The 24363-nt window shown below is 37.8% G+C and overlaps 1 pseudogene across 1 annotated transcript in view; it reads left to right on the top strand.

Moving 5' to 3' along the window:
- Nucleotides 1–856: 856 nt before the first annotated feature.
- Nucleotides 857–24363, top strand: part of LOC308430288 (small ribosomal subunit protein eS4-like) — a 65350-nt pseudogene continuing 41843 nt past the window's right edge. Inside the window, exon 1 of the transcript in view lies at nucleotides 857–1086. The product of the transcript in view is annotated as a small ribosomal subunit protein eS4-like (transcript). The remainder of the gene's footprint in view (nucleotides 1087–24363) is intronic.

The raw sequence follows: 24363 nt of genomic DNA, 5'->3' as shown, positions 1-24363 counted from the left end.
GGTTCCATACCACCTGACTCTTTCTTTGTCCATTGTCCATGTCACATGAAAAGCAGGCCTTTATGCACTGAGACAGTAACTATAGCCGTGTAAATGAGCACCCACATAATAAGAATTTCTCATCAACCCTTGGTTTACATTGCATTAACATAAAATATCCATTGAAACATTAAAATTAATACATCATAAAACAATGGTAATGCTTCATACAAAATATAGTTTTATTTGAATCTCAACTCCTCACAATAGCTATGAATATCCCCATTCAAATTGCTATCATGAATATTGTATAAAATGAGAAGAATAAACTAAAAGTAAAATTAGAATACTGCTTTATAAATTATAATATGTCAAGCTAACAAATGGTAGACTTGTCATATTGAGCAACTAAATGTCTAAATGATCATTCAGCACTCATAGTGTAGGAGGAAAAAAACAGTGGCTTTGTTGCCTCTAAAGCAGTTGCTCGATTTTTCATACTGTCATTCTGCTCTATTAGCAAAGCCTAACACAATTAGGTATGAATATGCAGTAATAACATGCAAATTGTTCCCTCACAATTGCCCTAAGGCAGCAGTCTCAGCCTTTCTAAGCTTGATTCTTTCTACATCATTACAGCCTTGGCATAATTCATCAGAATAAAAAATACCTCTGCCTTATTGCAAGTGGCCAGCTAGTAAAATCGTCAGGAGCTGTTAACCACTCTCCTTCAATGGGTTTGTTAGCTATGCTGTCCCCAGCTCCCTGCCACTCCTGCACTTGTACATGTTTCCCTTGGGTAATGTTAGACACTACATTTGAGCCTGCCAGAACAATTAACCCTACTGTTAATTAGAATGAAATGTCAGACTCACAGATGGTACAAGCTGGCATCTTGCCATCCCTCCAACTGCTGCTGAACGCAGCTACCCTACTGCTGACAGCTGCTCAGCCATGTCCCAAACCAGCAGATGTCAAAACTGTCCAGCTGAGGGAGGTTACAAAAAGCAAAGAGGAGGGGTTTCTCATCCCAGTGGTGATGACGGCTGTTTTAGTGCTGTTGGATCTCTTGCCTGTTGTCACACTGTACCAATCAGTGGGAAGTCTGTGAGCAGAGAGACACAAATTTAAAATAATGATGCTAATAATCATAACACAAATAAACACAACATGGCTGTAATTCCAGACAAGCATACCGGCATCAGCAGCAAACAAAATCACCGAACTTTTCCATAGGGCTCTCTGTAACTCGAGCAGCATATTTTAATGTGTAGTTTCAAAGAGAAAAGAAATCTCTTCACATTCCCAAACCAGGTCATTAAAAAGCCAGAAAACACCATCTATCTAATCTAGAGACAAATTATTCACTTTTTTTTCAGAAACCAGGCCTACCTACGGATGAAATGACTACTTTTTCTGATCTCTCTCATTGTTCATAATTTATAAGCATAATTTATTAGGTGATGATTTGTTTCCCTCTCTTGTTATACACAGACCCACAGTCATTAAAACAAGATAACATAGCATCATTCATGAAAATGTCAAAAACGAAAGCCTGATTAGAAAAGAAGTCACAACTGAGTACCATTTGGATTAGAAAGTACCTCCCAAATTCTGACAAGAATGTAGTATGAAAATTGTGGCTAAACAAGCAAACAACAATAATAATCTCATTTGAATTATTCAGAAATAGAAGCCATTTCTAAACCTGAATGGACTAGACAATAAACCATTCTTATTCTTTACTTGGGAAAACAATTTTTCATGAGTGTTATTAAACATGAGAGGTGTAGAATGCACTCCCTTTCTAATTATGCCTTTCCTGCCATCTCTGCAGTATGACTGCAGAAAGATATTATTGTATAAATGACACAGGAAAGATGCCATATAATTTATAGTTCATGTTTCTGCTATTTCAACTGCAATCCAACATCACATATTGTTAAATTATTCATTCAGTGTTATATACTTAGGCACACATTCAAAAGTACAATGTAAAAAGTCTTTCGAGTATACAGAAATGAGTTTCAAAATCATATACATACTAATCATTATTGAGGCCAAAAATATAGTACCAACTGATATACAGATGACATCACAATGAGTTTCTGTCATACATGACAACAACTAACTAGCTATAGGAAGAATTTCACTGAGAAACCATTGAATAGTTGGCAGTTTCTGTAAAACCTGTAGGACAAAATTGGAGAGGATGGGGCAGCTGAAACCTGGGAACAGGATAAGGCATTAAGATGAATGACCTCACAATACTTCTGGGAATGAAGTCCAATTGTCCTAACTTGGGTTGCTATACAGCACTTAATATGTGAGTATAACTTCGAATGATTCCAGTGGAACTAAGATAAATATTTAGATCACTATTATCAGAAACATGAGTGGAGTCATGTATCAAATAGAAGGGAAAGGTGAACGCACACTTTAAAGTCACTACTGAGATTGCTTACAAATGACTAGATTTCCATATTTAATTTATGTTGGTATTTGAGAGAATGTTGAACACAGGAGATTGAGAATAAATAAGGTGTTACATAAAGTGAGAATAGACTTCTGTGTGAATTTCAAAGCTCACTAGGAAAGACCAGTATCATTAATAATGATTACTACTACTAATTTCTATAGCACTATAGCACTTCATTACAAACTGAGTCTTCCTTGAGTCCTACAATTATCCTGAGACACATGTGTTAATCATATTCAGGGACAGAGTCAAGTCTAATTGATGAGTTTCCAATTCAGTGACAGAACTTTATCAGACAATAGAAATGGATATTCACTGAAGAAAGAAACATAACATGAACCTTAGGTGTACACATGCAAGCTCATATGCATGGGTACAGCAATACACTTATGCACATACACAGCACATGTGAATAGTACCACATAGACACATCATTTATTTCTAAAGGTAGCATTTCAGTAACCAAATAAGATGCCCCCACCAAAAAATATCAAAAGTAGCAATGAAAATAATCAGATAGATTCCTGTCCTTTAGATGCTCAGATTGTAAAATAAAAGGACAAACCTGATAACAATATAAGACTATCTCAGTCTCCTAAGAGCAGAGTCATTGTGAAGGACCAAAGAAAAAAAGCAGATGACATAGGATTCAATTTTCACTCACTGGAAGCATTAAGCAAAATCCCTTAAGGGTATGTGACTAGTAAGAAACTTAAAAAGTAATTTTTAATGCTCACAAAGTAACAGAGTAGAAAAGAAAACCCAAATAGTTATAAATACAGTATTTTCAAAAATAAAAGTATTATTTGCAATGTATGCAATACTGCCAAAATGTTTGTTATTTTAGCACTTCTTTATAAAGTATGTCCCTACTGTCACATAGAATGTTTACGTAGTATGCTGAGTGGAAAACACAGGATAAAATAAAGGATGTCTTAATTATAAATGCAGTTTACATTTAGGATGTCATATGCAGGACAGTGACACAATGTTAAAAATGCGATAGATAAATCAAAATTAGTTATAAATCCCAAACACACTTGTGCATTTTTATTGGGCCAGAAATAAATATAAATAGTACAAAACAATTGAAAATTAAAAATTTTGTGTAATTTTTAATGTAAATATGTATGATTTTTCGTAGTTTAATTTAGGACAACGTACCATGAGACTAGAGAAATATATAGTTTAAATTCACAAACATTTAACAAATCCAAGCATATAAATCAGACTCAAGCAGATATAAGATAAAATACATTTCTCCGGAGGCTCCTGATTTTCTATCATTTAGCTTTCTTATGAACAAGGGTGTGTTTTTATCTCTGCATTCATTGCTACATAGATTTCAAATCATGGCTTTCATCATCTATGTTCTGCATGTTGTATATTTTATTTTGTCAAGCACGCTTGAATATGCAAATGAATTTTACTAGTTAAGATAGAGAATGTACAACAATTTTGTCATGAATTTATGAATTATGTGCACTGATCATATTTCACTGTTCTCATAATGCAACAGCACAGAAGGCATCAGCCTCACATCTCTGTGAACTGCTCTCAACCAAAGAATAGTTCAAAGAGCTAAAGACTCCTCTAGCTTGCAACCTATGTGCTTTTAAGTAAACCCCTCCTAGCTAGGTGTCAATGTGGAATTTTGTGAGCAAGGTGGTATAAATGGATTACTGCAATCTTTTAAATTAGACTTATCCTCCACTATTGGATATGAATGGCAGAGAATGTCCTCAACAAACTAAAACATCTAGTAATCACTTTGTGCCAACACCATATTAAAAATAAAAGACAAATCAGGGATTTTTTTTTAAGTGAAAGAGTCAACTTATTTGGCATTAAATATTTAGGTAGAGAAAATGGATCCTCTGATTTCTGCAGATGCCCAAGCACAAAACAGATGGTTAATTTGCTATAAGTATGTGCCTGTTTAGATTTTAAAAAATCTGTATAGTACCACATCAATATAAACATTTATTAACATAAATATTTCCTACCCTTGGTCCATATTAGAGCACCATTGGTGAGATAAAACACTGACCAAGGTAAACTGAGGAGAAAAGAGTTTGTGTGGCTTAACACATCCGTATCACCATTCATCATCAAAGAAGTCAGGGTGGGAGCTCATCAAACAGGGGAAAGAACCTGGAACCAGGAACTGATGTGGAGGCTGTGAAGTAAGGTTTCCTACTGAATTGCTTGCCCTGCCCCCTGGCTTGCACAGACTGCCTTTTTATAGAACACAGGACCACCTGCCTAGAAATGGACCTACCTGCAATGAGCTGGACCCTCACATATCAATATCAAATCAATACAATACACTACAGGCTTTTCCACAGCCTGATTGTATGAATGCATTTTCCTAATTGAGGCTCTGTCTACTCCAGTGACTCTAGCTTATATCAAGTTGATATAAAACTAGCCAGCGCTCCTTTCTTCCCTCTCTTCTGTAAGGATCTCATGAACAAGAGATAGCAGAGGAAAACAATAGAGACAAGCATGAGGAGGAAAATGTATGCCAGCCATCATAAGAAGGGAAAAGTTGAGGATATGTATCTAAAGTAAACAAATACAGAAAGAACATAGAGTCTGAGTCTAATAAATATTATATACTGAGCTAGTGTGTGCTATATCTAAGTATTTTAAATTGCCATACATTGCTGTAGCATTAATTCCCGTAGTGGCAACTGTGAGGAATTAAAAAGAGATTTTAATTCAGCAACATGACTGCTCTTTCAAGGGATCAAATCCAAAGACCTAGGTCTATGTTATCCAGCTGAGTGTAGACAGGTCATTAATCCCTTCGGCTGGAATCTAGACATTCACAGGGGTGATTAGATAGTAGAAGGAAGCAGATAGGTTTGAAAGTGACATCTAAGTGAGGGGCAGACAAAGTGACAAAGTCAGTTGGGACACAGTGCAGTGGAGTTGAGTTCATTTTTTTTTTTTTTTTTTTTTTTGAGTTCATGCAGTTCACTGCAGGTGAGCAGATGCAGGTGAATCCAGGGAATACAAAACAGCCAGAAGATTAGAACAAATTGCCAGAGTTTGGTAGAGGCCAAATAAAGCAATTCAGTGAGAAGTGAAAGGGGCCAGACTGAATCAGTCAGTTGGAGTTGAGTTTGAACCAGAAAAACTGAGTTTAATAGACAGCCAGAGTTCAGTAGAACTAAAAAGGGTGAGCTTGTTTAGCAGTAAATAAAAAAAAAAAAAAGTTACGTCTACAAGGAATTGTTCAGGGGTGGTGGAAGGGTAGTGGTAGAGACAGAAATTCTGTTCTCAACAGATAAAATATCACTGGGGGGGGGGGGGATATTGCCTTCCTTGACTAAGAATGACTATTATAGGCTTATATATTTAAATACTTAGTCTTTAGGGGTTAGCACTATTGAAGATTAAGAGATGTACCTTTCCATCCAGAGACTGCCCCACCTGGGGATCCATCACATATATACAGTCATCAAACCCAGACATTATTGCTGATTCCAAGAAGTGCTGGCTGACAGCAGCCCAATATAACTGTCTCCTTTGAGGCTCTGCCAGAGCATGACAAATACAGAGGCAGATTCTGACAGCAACCATTGGATTGAGAACAGGGTCCCCAAAGGAGGAGTTAGAAAAATGATTGAAGGAGTTGAAGGGGTTTGCGACCCCAAAGGAAGAACAACAATATCAATATCAACCAACCAGACCCTCCAGAGCTCCCAGGACTAAACCACCAACCAAAGAACACACATGGAGCATCCTAAGGCTCTAGCAGAAGAAGTAGCAGAGAATAGCCTTGTTGGGAATCAATGGGAGGAGAGGCCCTTGGTCCTGGGAAGGTTTGATGTCCCAGTGTAGGGTAATTCCAGTCCAGGGAGGTGGGAGAGAGTAGGTGGGTGGGGGAGCACCCTTATTGATGCAGAGGATGTGTGGGAGTATGGAATAGGGTGGTTTTAGAGGGAAAACCTGGAAAGGGGATAACATTTGAAATGTAAAAAGGAATAAACAATAAAAGAAAGAAAAAGAGGTGTGCCCTTGTTGAATGAAGTGTGTCACTAGGGATAGGGTGATAGAAGAGGTGACAATTGCTGTTTCAAAGGTCCATACCAAGCCTAGAGTCTCTTTCTTCCTGTTGCTTGCAAATCAGGATATAGAACTCTCAGCTACTTTTCCAGGATATTATCAAGCTCCCCACCATAAGCAAGCCCCAATTAAATGGTTTCCTTTGTAAGAGTTGGTGTGATCATAGTGTCCCTAGAATGCTGACTAAAACAAAGCTGAAACATTAGTATCAATGGTAGGTGGAATAGAGTGCCTTAACCAGATCAAATTAATCACAAAGCTTAACACATCATATTGTAAAGCACAGGGATGCTAGATTCTATGGTGTGTGCTTGCTAAGATCACAAAGCTGAAGGATATCAAAATTGGAGGCTGTAGTCTCTTGATGGTCTCAAGACAACCATAACCATAATCTTGGACATTGCTTAAGGGGCAGTGCTGGAACAGCCACTATCCTAAGACAAATGCACAAATTCTAACACAATGTGAGGGTGAGGGTTGCTACAGGATGCTCCCCTTCTCCTTGTTCTGCCTGCTGGGTGGATTCAAGCTTTCTTCCAAAAACAATAGGTAACTAACAAAACAAGAAGTCTATGTGTAGCTGTTTTAGGCACTACATTTTTCCCCAGGATATAAGAGCATTTCTTGCAGGTTTATGGCTGCATGAGTTCCATTTCTCTCTTTTTTCTCCCGACAGGAAAACGTAGTCAATGACACTTCTTTTATAGAATAAATATTATTGGAATCTATGGGTTGAAATCTGTGTTCCACTGAGTATGCATATGTTAGAAGGTCTTAAAGTGGAATAGTTCTTAGATTTTTACATAATATAAAAAAATAACTTAGACTCTCTAGGCCTACACTGTTCACATTATTAATGAATTAGCCAAACTCTTCTTTGTTTAGTATTGTGGGGACCAAAGCAGATCTTTCACCTGCTAGGTAGTTATGCTGTTGATGAGCAGCACTGCTAGTTTAAAGAAATAAGTACATATTTATTAATTCTTTGAGAATTTCATACAATGAAATTTATCACATTCACTCTACCTCCTCCCAGACCATTCTCCTTTCCAAACCGAGCCAGAATTTTCTTCTCTCTGAGTGTTGTTTTGAGATCCTTATACCTGAGTATGACATTTACATCATTCCTGTTCCTCCCTTGCTCTCCATGTGTTCCTGTGTCCCATTCTCAAATTTATGATCTCCTGCTTATCGCTCATATATATATATATATATATATATATATATGTATATATATATACATATATATGTGTGTGTATGTGTGTGTATAAATATAAATTTATGTAAACATATATTTGTGTGTACATAATGTTTACATGCACATATGTATGATAATATATAATATATACATATATGTGTATATATATACATATATGTGTGTGTGTGTGTACAGTCATATACATCCTATTGAGTACACTTAGCTTTGTTTGTGCAGGTAAGTTTAGAAATATACCCCATCAAGTCATCAAATACAATTTTGGTTTTCCTTATGTTCTTGAATGTATAGCCCTCCCCAGTGGGTTGGCTAACCACCAGGTCCCCGACATTTGAAGAAAATTGATTCTACCTCTCCTGGAAGTTGCTAGGCTTTGTACTTGTTATATCATCTTCTGTGAGCTTATACATGCACATGCCTTGCTGAGTTTAGAAAACACAAATCTATCACCTCTGGAAGAAACCACTAAAGTCACTAAAGACCTGTATAAAAACTTTGTAATGAACTCATTATTTTGCATGATAAATATTGACCAATATACAAATTGTGTGAAATCTGAAAAGTAAAACAATCATGCCTTCTGTGTTCAGAGATCAGTAGCTCTCCATAGGGTTACACATGTAGCTCTGTTAGTTTAACCCTTAGAAATTTTACCACTATTAAACAATCTAAAAATCACAGAACTCGAGTTTTTATATTAAAAAAATCATCTCGAAGGGTATTTAAGGATTTGAGGATTGCTTTAATCTTAGAGATTGATCAGGCAAGGCATCTTCAAGAAGTGAGAGAAAACTAATTTTGAAGAACTTACCAACTTTCTAACAGTATCATTCATAATTTCTATAGAGCTCCAAGAGAATAACAGACACGTTAAAATTGTAACACTACATTAAGTCCTTTTATCTTGTGCCTTAGAGTGTGTTTCCTTTAGTCTTACAGAAACTCTTTAGTCTTACAGAAACTCAATTATCAAACGTAATGTGTGAGTTTAAATATGGTGGCAGACTGATTGCCTAAAGGGGATGGTTACATTTTTGCATTGTTACTTATGAAACAAGTAGAGAGGGTTTGAGCTGGCATTTAAACCAAACACATTTGCTAGAATGTTCTGATATATGAAGAAGAGGTTTAAGGTGTCATATCAGTACATGTGTAAGTACACTCTTACTGCTGACCCTACAATGAACTTAGTAGCTTATTCTACACTAATGCTGTCTCTACTACCACAAGCAATTTATTCTGCTTCATGTTCCTCAAATGCTAATAAATCAGCATTAGATCCTTTTTATGGAGTTGTTCATTCTAAGCCAGCACAGTGAGAAGAGCATTTGGATTCAAAGTACAATATTGGCACACATATTGATTTTAATTAGTCTAATTAGTTCATTACACTAAGAATCACCCAGATCATTTATTACATCAAACCTAATGGCATATGATCAAGGATTTAATATGATAATGAAGTAGATCAATTATCACTCATAAAGGAAGTCATTAACAAGTGTAAACATTGTCAAGCTGAATACCATTACAAATTATGCAGTCATACCAAAGACAATTTGCATACACACATTAATTGTATAGTCAATCTTCTCTTGAATATGTTTTTATCTTAAGTTCACTCTCATGTCCATGAAGACTACTTAAAGTGATACAGAGCCTGGTTAAATGTTGCAGCACTTATGAGTCAATCCTAGAAATCCAACAGTAGGCAATTTGATTATTAGAGAACATTAAAGCTCCTGGCTAAAACTGAGCAGTACTCAGACTTCTATCTACCTTGAAAACTTAAGAATTAGTAAAATTTGGCAATGTAGGAGCCCTGGCGTCGATAATGATACATGACCAGTGGGGTCCTTGAGATGTCTCTGACAGGACAAACTCTGCAGGCTTACTAGGATGATTATTTTTGTCCTTAATTAAATAATAATCACAACATACAATTACATCCACCAAGGACCAAGATATCTGCAAAAAGCTTTCAGATTACAGCCTACATGCTTATTCCCTGATGCTTCTTGCAGCTTTCAAATTACAAAGGCATCTTAAATAAAAGCACCCCAGTGCACATGCCTATCCTAACTCAAAGCTTTACAATTTATCATTATTATTGCTGTCACTACCCTTTGCTTAGGGTTCCCTCACTCTCTTCTAAATCCACTTGACAGTACTGCAGATTCGAGTCACTGAAAATTTATTTTTCTGGGAGAACTTGTGGAGTCCGATATAAAATATTTCCTTTTTACCCAGATGAGGTATGATCTAATGATCATTGCCTAAATGATGAGTTTACACCCACAAATGCAGTCTCAGGAATGCTCTCAAACCTATAAAGTTCTCAAATGAAATAACAGACCTTGCTATGGTCAGGGATGTACATAGAATTTAAAGTTGCATTGTGAGCATGACTGAGCAGTAAACATCTAAGCTAAACATCTTAAATAAAATATGTCTCTGAAAGAGTACATCTGTCTTTTGTAAAGTGGGCGAAGCTGGAATGAACACTGTGGGCTTGTCACATGATGCCTCCCCTCCATTGTGTGTGCACCGCTGTCATGTTGGGAGTCTCAAACACATTTACTCATGAAGCATTTAAAACACTGTTGGTTTCCACTGAGCCTTCATATAATACCTACTACATGTGCCTTACAGAGATAAGTACAGTATGTTCAGTTGACAGCGCATTTCTTAATTTAGCAGCTTCCCAGATTAAATGTTGGAGCAAGGAGTACATTCTGGTCGCCCTTGTTTTTGCTGCCCTTGCTATGGCTTGTGATTCTATGCTTAAAAACAAAAATCCTTCTTTAATTGTTATTATCTCTCATTCCCTCCCCCTCCATCACTCCCTCTCTCCCTCCATCTCTTGCTGTGTGTAGGTATGTGAGTGTGTGTGTGTGGGGGGGGAATACACATACACTATAGCATATAAGATCAGAAAACAGCTTTCTCTCCTTCTACTGTTTGAGTCCAAGTATCAAACTCAAGTCATCAGGCCATTGATCAGCTAGTTCCACAAAGCCAACCCTCTCTGCCTGAGATAAGTATAAGGCAGCCATGCCAATTTCTACTTCTTAACTGGTAAGTATTGAAATTGTTAAATCCTGTGTGCTTCATTTCCAGGTTTGCCTCCTTTTGGCTTCTCCCTTCTACTCGCAGATACTCCTCTACTAATTCCCTTGGTATCTTCCCCAAGAGAGTCATGTTCCCCAGGACTAGCTACAAGTATCTGGGTAAATGGTTTAACTCCTTTGAACCCTGATTTCTGAACCATAGCTATTAAGAATAATCATCTGCATTAGCTCACATGAGGTATTCTGTGCATTTTAAATTTAGTTTGCAGCACACAGGAGACAATATAATCATGGTTGTATTCTAAAGGGTATGGTCCACATTGCTTTTGTTCTGTCAAAAAAATCTAAGTCTCAATTTTTATAACTAAGATGCAAAACAAATCATATACTAGACCAAAGGCAGTAGAACAGGTAGGTAATCACTACAGAACTCTTAAATGAGGTGGTTCTGGGTGAAATGATATTAGTGGGTGACAGAAAGGCAACCTCTTAAAACTCTGAGGCCTTAAGATAATTGATGTTCTTGAAAGAGACTAACCACCAATAACTGATATGGAAGAGTCGCCTTCAGTTCCCCCAAATTTAATGAAGGTCATAGGGCTAAGTGAATTTTTCCAGAATTATATAGTTTTAAACATTTTAAAAAAATATTTAGGAGTTAACTGTAATGTAGCGTGCCATTATTTTATGAAGCAAAAGCAATAGGCCTGCGAGTTTGTCTACTGAGGAGAAAGAGAGCCCTGCTGGTAGGAAAAATACATGATAGGCATGCTCTGCTACAATCACAAGCCTAGACAAGTCAGTCCTGGGTTTCCTGTTTTGAATTGCGATTAGTGGATGGTTTGCTATTGAACTAGAGGACACCAACCTGTTGGCACCTTGAAAAGCAGCCTCCTGGGAAACCCAGCCAAAAGCAGTACACCAACACTTCACATTCCATTGTGGGTGACAGAGAGAGAGAGAGAGAGAGAGAGAGAGAGAGAGAGAGAGAGAGAGAGAGAGAGAGAGAGAGAGAGAGAGAGAGAGAGAGAGAGAGAGCCTTAATTAGTCCATAATTAGCAGAAGAAGGCACACACCACACCTGGCTTGACAGCTGGATTGAAAGCACCACTGACAGCTGGTGCATTTATACTTTCTTGTGTGGGGACTGATGAGGGCTTGCCTAGAGAGCTCAAGAACTGCAGAGAGGTTACATGTTTGATGAAGATAATAGCAGCTAAAAGAGTATATTGTTTTGCAGGAGTTTGAGTACTGTTCTAGCAACATTACAATAGAACACACTTAGTAGGCAATTAAATATTGCATACCCACATAAATATTTGAACCAATGTCTGGTGTGTTAAGGAAAAAGCTCTGATGGAGCAGAATTTTAAACAATAAATGACTGAAATATAATCACTAAAGATATTCTTTGGCATCAGTAGGGGTGAACAATATCCCTAAGAACATGGACACACTAAATTTATGACCATCATATTTCAGGAGGAGCATGAACTCAATCCTAACTGCTAACCTTTGTCCTAAGTTATTCATTACTGTTTACAGTGTGGGGCTTTACTCAAACAATTAATAATGATGAGGTAAAGTAGAATGTTGGAATAGATTTCTTTGCGTGCTTACTACACGTTTACAGTGTTTCTTCCAGCTTGTAATGATAACTGTGTAGTGTCTTCAGGTTCAACAGGCTGAGGGATGAACATTCCTGTCCCAACTTCTGTGCTGGCTCTAGATTGAGGCAGCAGTTACACTGCATGGCTATCAGTGGCTTCAGGAACTTATGGAATTAAGGTTAAAATACTGACTTGTGTATCTGTTTTATTCTTACAACTTTATTTAAAGTAAAGAGATATATGTAACAATTTTTAAAAGCATTTTGGAAATTCTTTTAGAGGTTTGATAGCATGCACTGAAATCCCACTAGTTACCATAAGCATAAAGTACATGTAGGACAGAACATAAGATGGAAGCAGTCAGAGTTTTCTTGGTGTGTATAGATTAAACATAATGATCTTTGAATACCAAACATTGCCACAAGGCTATATTCCTAGCTCTTGTATAATTAATGATTTAAGGTCTAGGTGTAGCACTCTGAGAGGGTGCTATACAATTATTGTTTTTCCTAAGAAGGACTGAGGTTTTCACTTTTTGGCCTTTGTTATTCTTGAGCTTCATATGGCCTGTGAATTGTTTCTGGGGTATTCAGAGCTTTCTGGGGTTAGTATCCAATTATCAGTGACTGCATATTATGTCTGTTCTTTTGTTACCTCACTTGGGATGATATTTTCTAGATGCATCCATTTTCCTAGGAATTTCATAAAGTCATTGTTTCTAATAGTTGAGTAGTACTCCATTGTGTAAATATACCACAATTTTTGTATCCATTCATCTACTGAAGGACCTGACTTTTATTCAACAACCCAACTTTTCAGACCTAAGGTAACTTTGCTGCGATGCTTCCCATTGCTTTCTCAATGCACACTGAGATTTTTTAATTCTATCCTTTTATAAAGCAGTGTACTTCTGTAAATAGTTTCCTATTTACAAAAACTCATGAGGCAAGCCAAAGCCTACCTCAGGACCACATTAGCTTTTGGGGATTTTTGATGAAGATTATGAATGGCATAACCCAATGCTAGAAAAAATTTAATTCCAGGATATTCTTTTATAGGTAGTTTTCGAAACAAGTTAATTGAAATAAAAAAACAGTAATACAATCTAGTCTTAGCTTATTCTAGTTTTGACCAATTTCTTCAAGCCCACATTTTTTTTCAGTTTAAATATCAGGAGAGGATATTTAAATGGTAGGAATAGGGAATCGAACTCTGTTCCTTAATGTGCATGCTGTCTATGCTCCTTTAGTAATCACAGCAACCAACTGTTGGCTGATATCAGTACATTTTTAATTGGACACTCATCATCAACAAATGTGTTGGGGGAGAGACAAGAATAATGAGACACAGAGAGGTAGTTATGTAATTTTGTTTTATGACCTAAACTTTATATAACAGTGATTGTTACAGGTCATTTGATCTTCCAAATTTCTAGGTTGTAGGTAGTAAGGGAAATTTCAACAATGGTGAAACGAAACATCACGGGGCAATTATACATAAGAGAACAGCTAAAGGGGCTGAGATTCCCTCACTGAGCGTGAGACACTCATCGCACAAGCTGCAACACCAGCTCCAAGCCTTCACTTGAATATATTCTTCTGTCATATATTACATCTCTAATAATGCCCCCCACCCCCTCCATTCCCTTTTCCTCACCCCCCTTCTCCCCTAGATGTACCCCCACTTCTCTTTCCTTTCAGAAAAGACCAAGCCTCCCAAGGATATCAATTAAGCATATCATTACAAGTTGCAATAAAACTAGGCGCATACCTTCAAGACATGGCTGGACAAGATAACCCAGTAAACTGAAAACGGTCCCAGGAGCAGGCAAAGGAGAGAAGGATAGCCCCTCTTCCCACTGTTAGAAGTCTCACAACAAGACCAAGCTACACAAATGTAACATATATGCAGGAGACCTGGGTAAGGGTCATGTAGGTTACCTGATTATGAATTTAGTCTATGTGAGCCCCTGTGAGCCCAGGTTAGTTAATTCTTTAGACAGTGTTCTTGTGGTGTCCTTGATCCTTCTGTGCCTTTTATTTATCTATCTATCTATCTATCTATCTATCTATTTATTTATTTATTTATTTATTTATTTATTTATTTAATGTATATGAGTGCACTGTAGCTATTTCAGACACACCAGAAGAGGGCAACAGGTCCCATTACAGATGGTTGTGAGTCACCAAGTTGTTGCTGGAAATTGAAAATATAAGGACATCAGGAAGAGCAGTCAGTGCTCTTAACTGCTGAGCCATCTCTCCAGCCCCAATCCTTCTGGGTCTTATAATCCTTCCTCGACCTCTTCTACAGATTCCCCAAACTCTGCCTAATGTTTGGCTGTGGGTTCCTATCAGTTGCTGGATAAAACCTCTTTGATGATGATTATGTTAGGGTCCTATCTGCAATTACAACCAAGTATCACTAGGAACCATTTCATTGACTTCTTTCCTTCCCAGTTCTCTTGGTTCTACCCTAGGTCTGTGGGCTATCCAGCCTCTGATTCCTGGTCCTCCAGGAAGTGACAAGCATGGGTTCCCTCTAGTGTCATGTGCCTCAAGCTGGACAACTTATTGGTTGGTCCCACAAGATTTGTGACACCTGTACTCCAGCACATCTAGCAGGCAGGACAGATTTTGCCTCAAAGGTATCATGATTGGTTTGGTGCAGTCCCACAATTGGGAGCCTAGGCTGATTACAGAAGATACATTATTCACATTCCATAGTCCTTATTATTAGGAGATTTTTTAAGGGTCACCCTCATAAATTCTAGAGTTTCCATTGTACAAAGTTTTTAGCTCATCACCAAATGCCCTCTCCCCAATTCCAGTCGACTGCATATTCACTCCCTAGATTCCTCCTCCCCAACCTGATCCCTCTTGTTCCCATCCCTACCCACTCCCAGTCCTAATTGCAGTCTTTTAAGCTCTCTGCAATATTACTTTAGATTAGTGGTTCTCAGCATTCCTAATAATGTGACCCTTTAATACAGTTCCTCATGTTGTAGTAACCCCTAACCATGAAATGACTTTCAACCCAATCTATAACTATAAATTTGCTACTGTTACAAATTGTAATATAAATATCTGTGTTTTCTAATGGTCTTAGGTAACCCTTTTGAAGGGGTCATTCATCTCTCTTGTAAGAGGTCACAATCACAGGTTGAAAATCATTGCTTTAGTTAGACCCCCCCCCTTGAGTACTTTTATGATTTGTGTATATAGGTACTTGCCTTGGTACTCTGACAGTAAGAACCATGGATTTCTTGTTACTGTGTCTTCTCTACTATCTAATATCAGCCTTCATAGATATGATTTCCAATAAGTATCAGAGGCTTTACCATGCGTTGATTTCATTTAACAAAAAAACTATTAATGGGTGATTTTCTGTGAATTTCTCTCACTTATTAACAAGCTAATTATAGAAAATATGGGCTCCAATTGTGCTAGGTTAATTTCTGTTACATATCTGTACACAGATATTTGAGTCATGAGCAATCTTGAAGAAAAGTGTACATAGTTTTTTTTTCTCTAAAATAAAATTAATGTGTGATTATTGCTCTAGGTGTTGGAAACAATGTTCATCCCCCCATGTGAACTGTAGGAATGTAAATTACACACTATAAAGATCCCTTGGAGTTTTTCTACTCTATCTTCCTTTTGCTCTTGTTGGCATTCAACTGGTTGCTTTGTAAGACAAGTAACAAGGGGAACTGAGACAAATGAATGTTTGCTGGTAGATAATGACGAATAAAGTGCTCTGTAATGTAAATACCTGTGTTTTCAGATTTTCTAACCCTGTGACCTTTGTGGTTCTGAGACCATTCTAACAGTTGTCACAGTTACATTGTTAATTTACAAGTAAGATAAATTCTTAGACCTTCCACACTTCTTGGCTGAAAAAGGTAAGGTTATAAAAACAATTGTATGGCTATTGATAGGTAAGCAGGTTATTCCTGCAGTTAATCTTTCCATTATTTCCTAGATAACTTAGTTTACCAACTACTAAGGTGGTTTGAAGAATTAAGGAAGATGTATGCATTTACATACAAATGTACTCCATTTTATATGAGGGAATTGAACTTGTATCACCTTTGGTATTCATATCTACTTTGACTTACCAGGACAAAATAAAATTTTCTAATAAGGCCTAAGCAGTATTTATTTTAAGAGCCATAAGCTGTTAATTTGTAAGTCATAATAAACTCAGAAAATAGAAAAAATTGCAATAATCATTATGCACTAGTAGAGGTGACTGAGTAATTTTTAGACATGTCAGAGTATCTTGAAATTTATAGCATTATTGAAAATATCTATTGTATGGTTTTCTGTTTTTCCTGTTTTTTTCTAACCTTCAGAACTGTGACATTGTATTCAATGACCTGTGTCAGTCTCAGAACTAATACTCCTCATTAACTTATCATTTTCTTGATTAAAGAAACCGAGTTGAGGACCAAACACTACTTAGGCAGAGGGATCCTAAAGACAAAACACAGAGTTTCACAGGGATGTGGTTACACATGACAGAAACCAACTTTGTATATTGCCTATTTAACAAACTAAAAAGTCTGTGATTGGAAATGTTCAGATGGGACTCGGCTATGACTGAGTTAATCTTGAACCAGTTCATTTGATTCAAACTCTAATTATTCAGCAGTGTAACAGCCTATAAATAGGACTATGGTTAAAAGACTTCTAGAACTGCAAATAATTATCTATCTGCCTGTCAAATTTTAGATGTTGCCTTTTTTGAACTTTATGATACAGAGGCAGACCAGGGATTTTGAAGTTTGTGTCTGCTGTATGATACATATTTACAACAGGGGTTAAGGGAGAAATCTGCCTACAAAGAGTCAGAAATAATAAAATAGTGTTAATCATATTAAACCTTTGGACTGGAGAAACGATAAAATCACAGTGTGCTTCAGAAGGAAACACACAAAAGATAGCTAGGTTGGATGGATTGGAGATAAAAACCACTGTTCTTAGGGATTACATGGAAAGTTCCTTGTTTCTGTGAGATTACAGATGGCTAAGACTCAGGCCAACAGTGACTCCTTTAAGATGACAAGGTCTTTAATACACATAATAAAAGAGAATGCCAATGAGGGGTCAGGAGGCAGAGTTGAGTAGCTAGGAACAAAAAAAGATAAAATCAAAATTCTGAACTGAGATCTCTGTATGGTGTTGCCAGCAAGGAGAAAAGAAAGAACTCTGAATACACTGAAACTATTAGATGAGAAAGTAGGGAAAACCTTAGAACACATAGGCACAGGAGAAAATTTTCTGAACAAAACACCAATGGCTCAAGCTCTAAGGTCAAAGATTAACAGATGGGACTTAATGAGATTGCAAAGTTTCTGTAAGGCTAAGGACATTGTCAAGAAAACAAAACGGCAGCCAACAGAATGGGAAAAGATCTTTACCAATTCCACATCAGATAGAGGCCTAATATCCAAGTTACACAAAGAACTCAAAAAGCTAGACACCAGAGAATCAAACAACCCTATTAAAAATGGGGTACAGAGCTAAACAAAACGTTCTCAATTGAAGAATATCGAATGGCCGAGAAACATCTGAGGAAGTGCTCAACATCCTTAGCCATCAGGGAAATGCAAATCAAAACAACCCTGAGATTCCACCTCACACCAGTCAGATTGGCCAAGATCTAAAACTCAGATGACAGCAGATGCTGGCGAGGTTGCGGAGAAAGAGGAACACTTCTCCACTGTTGGTGGGGTTGTAAACTGATACAACCACTCTGGAAATCAGTCTGGCGATTCCTCAGAAAATTGGACATAGTACTACCTGAAGACCCAGCTATTCCACTTCTGGGCATATACCCCAGAGACACCTTAGTACACAACAAAGATATATGCACCACAATGTTCATAGCAGCTCTATTTATAATAGCCAGAAGCTGGAAAGAACCCAGATGTCCTTCAGAAGATGAATGGATACAAAAATTGTGGTACATTTACACAATGAAATACTACTCAGCCACCAGAAACAATGACTTAACCAAATTCTTAAGAAAATGGCTGCATCTAGAGAATATCATCCTGAGTGAGATAACCCAGTCACAAAAGAACAGACATAATATGCAGTCACTGATAGTGGGATGCTAACCCCAGAGGCTCGGACTGCCCCAGAAACAACTCACAGACTGTGTGAAGTTCAAGAAAAAATAGAAAAGAAAACAAAACAAACAAAAAAAAAGTCATGCTCAATCCTTACACACCAAGAACACATTGAAAAATGCCGGGTTACACCCTGTTTTACATGTACTTTTTGCTCATTGTAAAAAAAAAAAAAAAAAAAAAAAATAGCCAAGCACTGACACAATTGTATCTCTATACATTTATGCAAAACTGTTTAAATTTTTTTATCTTTGTTTTCTAAAATAGAGTTTAAAAGAAAAAAAGAAAGAAAGAACTCTGAAGAGGAGTGCTGAGCGGAGCACTGAGTCCACTCTTAAGATTGTGATGTTGAGGATACACAAAGGGTGTACCAAGATAGCATGGCAGAAGCAGAACCCAGATAGACACATGACAGCTTATCTGGAGGTTGTAACTTCAAGGGACCTTCGTGAACGGACTCAGTGGCCATGGAAGAAACCAACCAGAGCACAAGTGCAGAATGACAGTTTCTGCAAAGTAAGATCTCCCTTTCTGAAGCATAAAATAGAAAATAATTCCTGGGGGCAGGGGGAGATAAAGAATAGATCAGTGTCCATGTCCTAAGAGGGTCCAGGAGATAAAGGTCAAGAATGGATGAAGGTAAAGACTCATGAGAACCCAACTAGCTTTGGACACCCTTAAAACGAATGCAATGAATGGAAATTTGGAGCAAAGGGCAAGCTATCTTATACTTTTAGCTAATTAAAAACCATTCCATGGGAAATAGTCCAGGTAATTAAGATACTGTTTAAGGTTTTTAACGATTCAAATTTGCGCAGAAGTAGCTTTCTAAGTTTACCACTATGCAACGCAACATTTTGTGAGTGATAGCAAATTTTTCTGAAATAAAATCTGCTCTCATTTATACATGTGGAACACAACATGGCCCTAGAAACAGACTAGACATGGGTATGTGGTTCTTAAAGAATTCTTCCCTTCTAAGGGCTCCAACTTTCATCACACAGAGGCAGGGCTTCTCACTGATCCTGGAACTAAGGCTACTAGCTAATGCAGGGACCCCTCTGTCTCTGCTTCTTAAGGAAAGCTGCCTGCTTGTGTGGCTTTCCACAGACTGTAAAAATGCAAACAGCAGTCATCACATTTGCATAGTGTGTGCTGTATATATTGAGCCAAGTCCCCAGCTTCCAGGACTTTGACTGTAAAATGCAAGTTATTTCTATAAATCACATGCTGAGAGGCAAAATCGTCAGTGACAAAATTTGCCTCATGCTTGTCTCCTACTTTAATTTTAAATGTATCTTTCATAAAATGTATTCTTGATCAAAATTTCACCTCCCCTATCTCTCCCTCAGATCTCTTCCTCTAGCTCTCTCTGAAGAGGTTCAACAGGCAAAAATATTTAAATAAATAAAGCACAAGAAATCCACAGAGACATTGATAAATAGAGAAACACACACACACTCACCATAAAAATTAGAGAATTCAAAATTAAAACCAAGTTGCTTTTAGCCCAATAAAGAAAGTTATAAGAAAAAATGTTAAGAGCAGAACCTGGCCTACCTGCCACCCGGATCGGCAGCCCATACAGGCTGAGCACCTGCGATTGGGAACAAAAAATTAGAACTTCTGTTTCCACCCTGAGGCGACTTCCGAACGCAGAGCAGAGCCTGGCCTACCTGCTACCCGGATTGGCGGCTCTTAGAGGCTGAGCAACTGCGATTGGGAACAGAAAATTATAACTTCTGTTTCCACCCGGAGGCGACTTCTGGACACAGAGCGGAGTCAGGCCTACCTGCCACGCGGAACAGCGGCTCATAGAGGCTGAGCAACTGGTGAGTGGGAGACCTAGACTGCAGGGGAGCAGAGAGATCTCTGCAGAGTGCACAAGGAAAGTGCACACCCTAACTTGCCCTGCCCCGCCTTGCCCAATCCAGCGATTGGGAACAGAAAATTAGAACTTCTGTTTCCACCCGGAGGCGACTTCAGGACACAGAGCAGAGCCTGGCCTACCTGCCACCCGGATCAGCGGCTCATACAGGCTGAGCAACTGCGATTGGGAACAGAAAATTACAACTTCTGTTTCCACCCAGAGGCGACTTCCGGACACAGAGCAGAGCCTCGCCTACCTGCCACCAGTGCAGAACCAGGGACACAGACCAGATACAAGGGAAAGGCAAGAACATATCACTGACAACAAAATGGCAAGAGGAAAGAGAAAAAGTATATCCCAAGGGAACCAAGACAATCTAGCAACACCAGAGCCCAGATCTCCCATAACAGCAAACATCGGAATTCCAAACACTCCAGAAAAAGAAAACACAGACCTGAAATCATACCTCAAGATGCTGATAGAGATACTTAAACAAGAAAGGGAGGAAAAGCAAAAAGATTCAGAAGCTTTTAAAGAAGAAACAAGAAAAACACTCAAAGAACTCAAAGAACTAGAGAAAAACAAAACCAAAGAAATAAAGGAATGGAAGAGGGAAATTAAAACAGATTGACACAATAAAGAAAACGCTAAAAGAGATAACCCTAGAGTCAGAACACCAAAAAAAGAAATCAGGAGTCACAGAAGCAAGCATTTCCAATAGATTACAAGAGATCGAAGAGAGAATCTCGGGGGCAGAAGACAACATTGCAAACATAGACAAAACAGCCAGAGAAGATGCAAAAAACAAAAAGCTCCTAACCCAAAATGTCCAGGAAATCCAGGACACAATGAGAAGACCGAACCTAAGGATAATAGGAATAGAAGAGGGAGAAGAGTATCAACTAAGGGGCACAGTAAATATCTTCAACAAAATCGTAGAAGAAAACTTCCCTACCCTCAAGAATGAGATGACCACGAGCATAAAAGAAGCCTTCAGAACTCCAAATAGGTTGGACCAGAAAAGAAATACCTCCTGACACATAATAGTAAAAACATCAAGTGTCCAAAGTAAAGAAAGAATACTAAAAGCAGTAAGGGAAAAAGGTCAGGTAACATATAAAGGCAGACCAATCAGACTCACACCCGATTTCTCAACAGAGACTATGAAAGCTAGAAGAGCCTGGACAGACATCATGCACTCCTTAAGAGAGCACAAGTGCCAGCCCAAGCTGCTATACCCAGCAAAACTATCAATCACCATCGATGGAGAGACGAAGATATTTCAAGACAAATCAAAATTCACACAATATCTGACCACAAACCCAGCACTACAACGAATTATAGGTGGAAAACCCAATACAAGGAGGGAAAATACAGCCTAGTAAAAACAAGAAAACTCCTAAACAAAAAAACTAAAAGAAGAAAAAAACACAGACACAACTCAACCCAAAAAAGCAATAATGGCAGGAAACAGAAACAACTATTCCTTGATATCTATTAACATAAATGGTCTCAACTCCCCAATAAAGAGACATAGACTATCAGACTGGATACATAAACAAAATCCAGCCTTTTGCTGCATACAGGAAACTCATCGCAGAGACAAAGACAGACAATATCTCAGAGTAAAAGGGTGGAAAAAAAACTTCCAAGCAAACAGCTCCAAGAAGCAAGCTGGAGTGGCTATTCTAATATCGAATAAAGTAAATTTCCAACCAACAGTTATCAAAAAAGATAAGGAAGGACACTTTTTACTCATTACCGGGGAAATCTGTCAGGAGGAACTCTCAATCCTTAACATATATGCTCCAAATAAAAAATCACCCACATTCATAAAAGAAACCCTACTAAAGCTCAAAAAATACATTTCACCCCACACAATAATAGTGGGAGACTTTAATACCCCACTCTCACCAATGGACAGATCAGGGAAACAGAAACTAAACAAGTACACTGCAAAACTAGCAGAGACTTTGAACCAACTAGAATTCATAGATATATACAGAACATATCATCCTAAAGTAAAAAAATACACCTTCTTCTCAGCACCCCATGGCACCTACTCGAAAATTGACCACATAATTGGACACAGAAGGAGCCTCCATCGATATAAGAAGATTGAAATACTACCATGCATCCTCTCAGATCACCATGGTCTATGGCTGGTCTTTAACAACAACAAAGACAACAAAAAGCCCACATACACATGGAAACTGAACAATGCTCTGTTAAAGGATAGCAGGGTCAAAGAAGAAATAAAGAAAGAAATTAAGGATTTTCTAGAATTCAACGAAAACGAAAACAGAACATACCCAAACCTATGGGATGCAATGAAAGCAGTATTGAGAGGAAAACTCATAGCCCTAAGTTCTTCCAAAAAGAAACTGGAGAGAGCTCACATCAGCAACCTGACAGCACAGCTAAAAGTCCTATAACAAAAGGAAGCAGATATACCCAAAAAGAGTAGACGGCAAGAAATAATCGAGATTAGGGCAGAAATAGACCAAATAGAAACAAAAAGAACCATTGAAAAAATCAACAAAACCAAGATTTGGTTCTTTGAGAAAATCAACAAGATTGATAAACCCCTAGCCAGACTAACTAGAGGGCAAAGAGAGAGAATCCAAATTAACAAAATCACAAAGGAAAGTGGCGACATAACAACTGAAACTGAGGAAATTCAAGAAATCATCAGATCCTACTACAAAAATTATACTCCAGAAAATTGGAAAATCTGGAAGAAATGGACAAATTCCTAGACAGATACAAGGTCCCAAAGTTAAACCAGAACCAAGTAAACCATATAAATAACCCTATAACACCTAAAGAAATAGAAGAAGTCATCAAAAGCCTCCCAACCAAAAGAAACCCAGGTCCAGACGGGTTCAGTGCAGAATTTTATCAAACTTTTATTGAGGTTATAACACCAATACTCGCCAAACTATTCCAAAAGATAGAATCAGATGGAATATTACCCAACTAATTTTTTGAGGCTACAATAACCCTCGTACCTAAACCACACAAAGACCCTACAAGGAAAGAGAACTTCAGACCAATCTCACTTATGAACATTGATGCAAAAATACTCAACAAAATCCTTGCAAACCGAATCCAAGAACACATCAAAACGATCATTCATCATGACCAAGTAGGCTTCATCCCTGGGATGCAGGGATGGTTTAACATAAAAAAATCCATCAACGTAATCCACCATATAAACAAACTCAAAGACCAAAATCACATGGTCATCTCACTAGACACTGAGAAAGCATTCGACAAAATCCAACACCCCTTCATGTTAAAAGTCCTGGAAAGAACAGGAATCCAAGGCCCATACTAAAACATAATAAAAGCAATATAGAGCAAACCAACAGCCAACATCAAACTTAATGGCGAGAAACTTGAAGCAACCCTACTAAAATCAGGGACTCGACAAGACTGCACACTCTCCCCCTACCTATTCAACATAGTACTGGAAGTCCTGGCTGGAGCAATTAGACAGCAAAAGGAGATCAAGGGGATACAAATCGGAAAGGAAGAGATAAAAACATCACTCTTTGCCGATGACATGATAGTGTACTTGAGTGACCCCAAAAATTCCACCAGAGAACTCCTACAGCTGATAAACAAGTTCAGCAAGGTGGCTGGATACAAAATTAACTCAAAAAAGTCAGTAGACTTCCTATACTCATAGGACAAACATGTGGAGAAAGAAATTAGGGAAAACATACCCTTCACAATCGTTATAAAAACTATGAAATACCTTGGTGTGACTCTAACTAAGCAAGTGAAGGACCTGTATGAAAAGAACTTCAAACCTCTAAAGAAAGAAATTGAGGAGGATCTCAGAAAATGGAAAGATCTCCCATGCTCATGGATTGGAAAAATCAACATCTTAAAAATGGCCATACTACCAAAAGCA

The sequence above is a fragment of the Micromys minutus genome (genome assembly GCF_963924665.1).
Source record: "Micromys minutus genome assembly, chromosome: 15".
NCBI lineage: Eukaryota > Metazoa > Chordata > Mammalia > Rodentia > Muridae > Micromys > Micromys minutus.
Note: the sequence above shows the minus strand (reverse complement) of the source record. Positions and strands in the feature narration are given on the sequence as shown.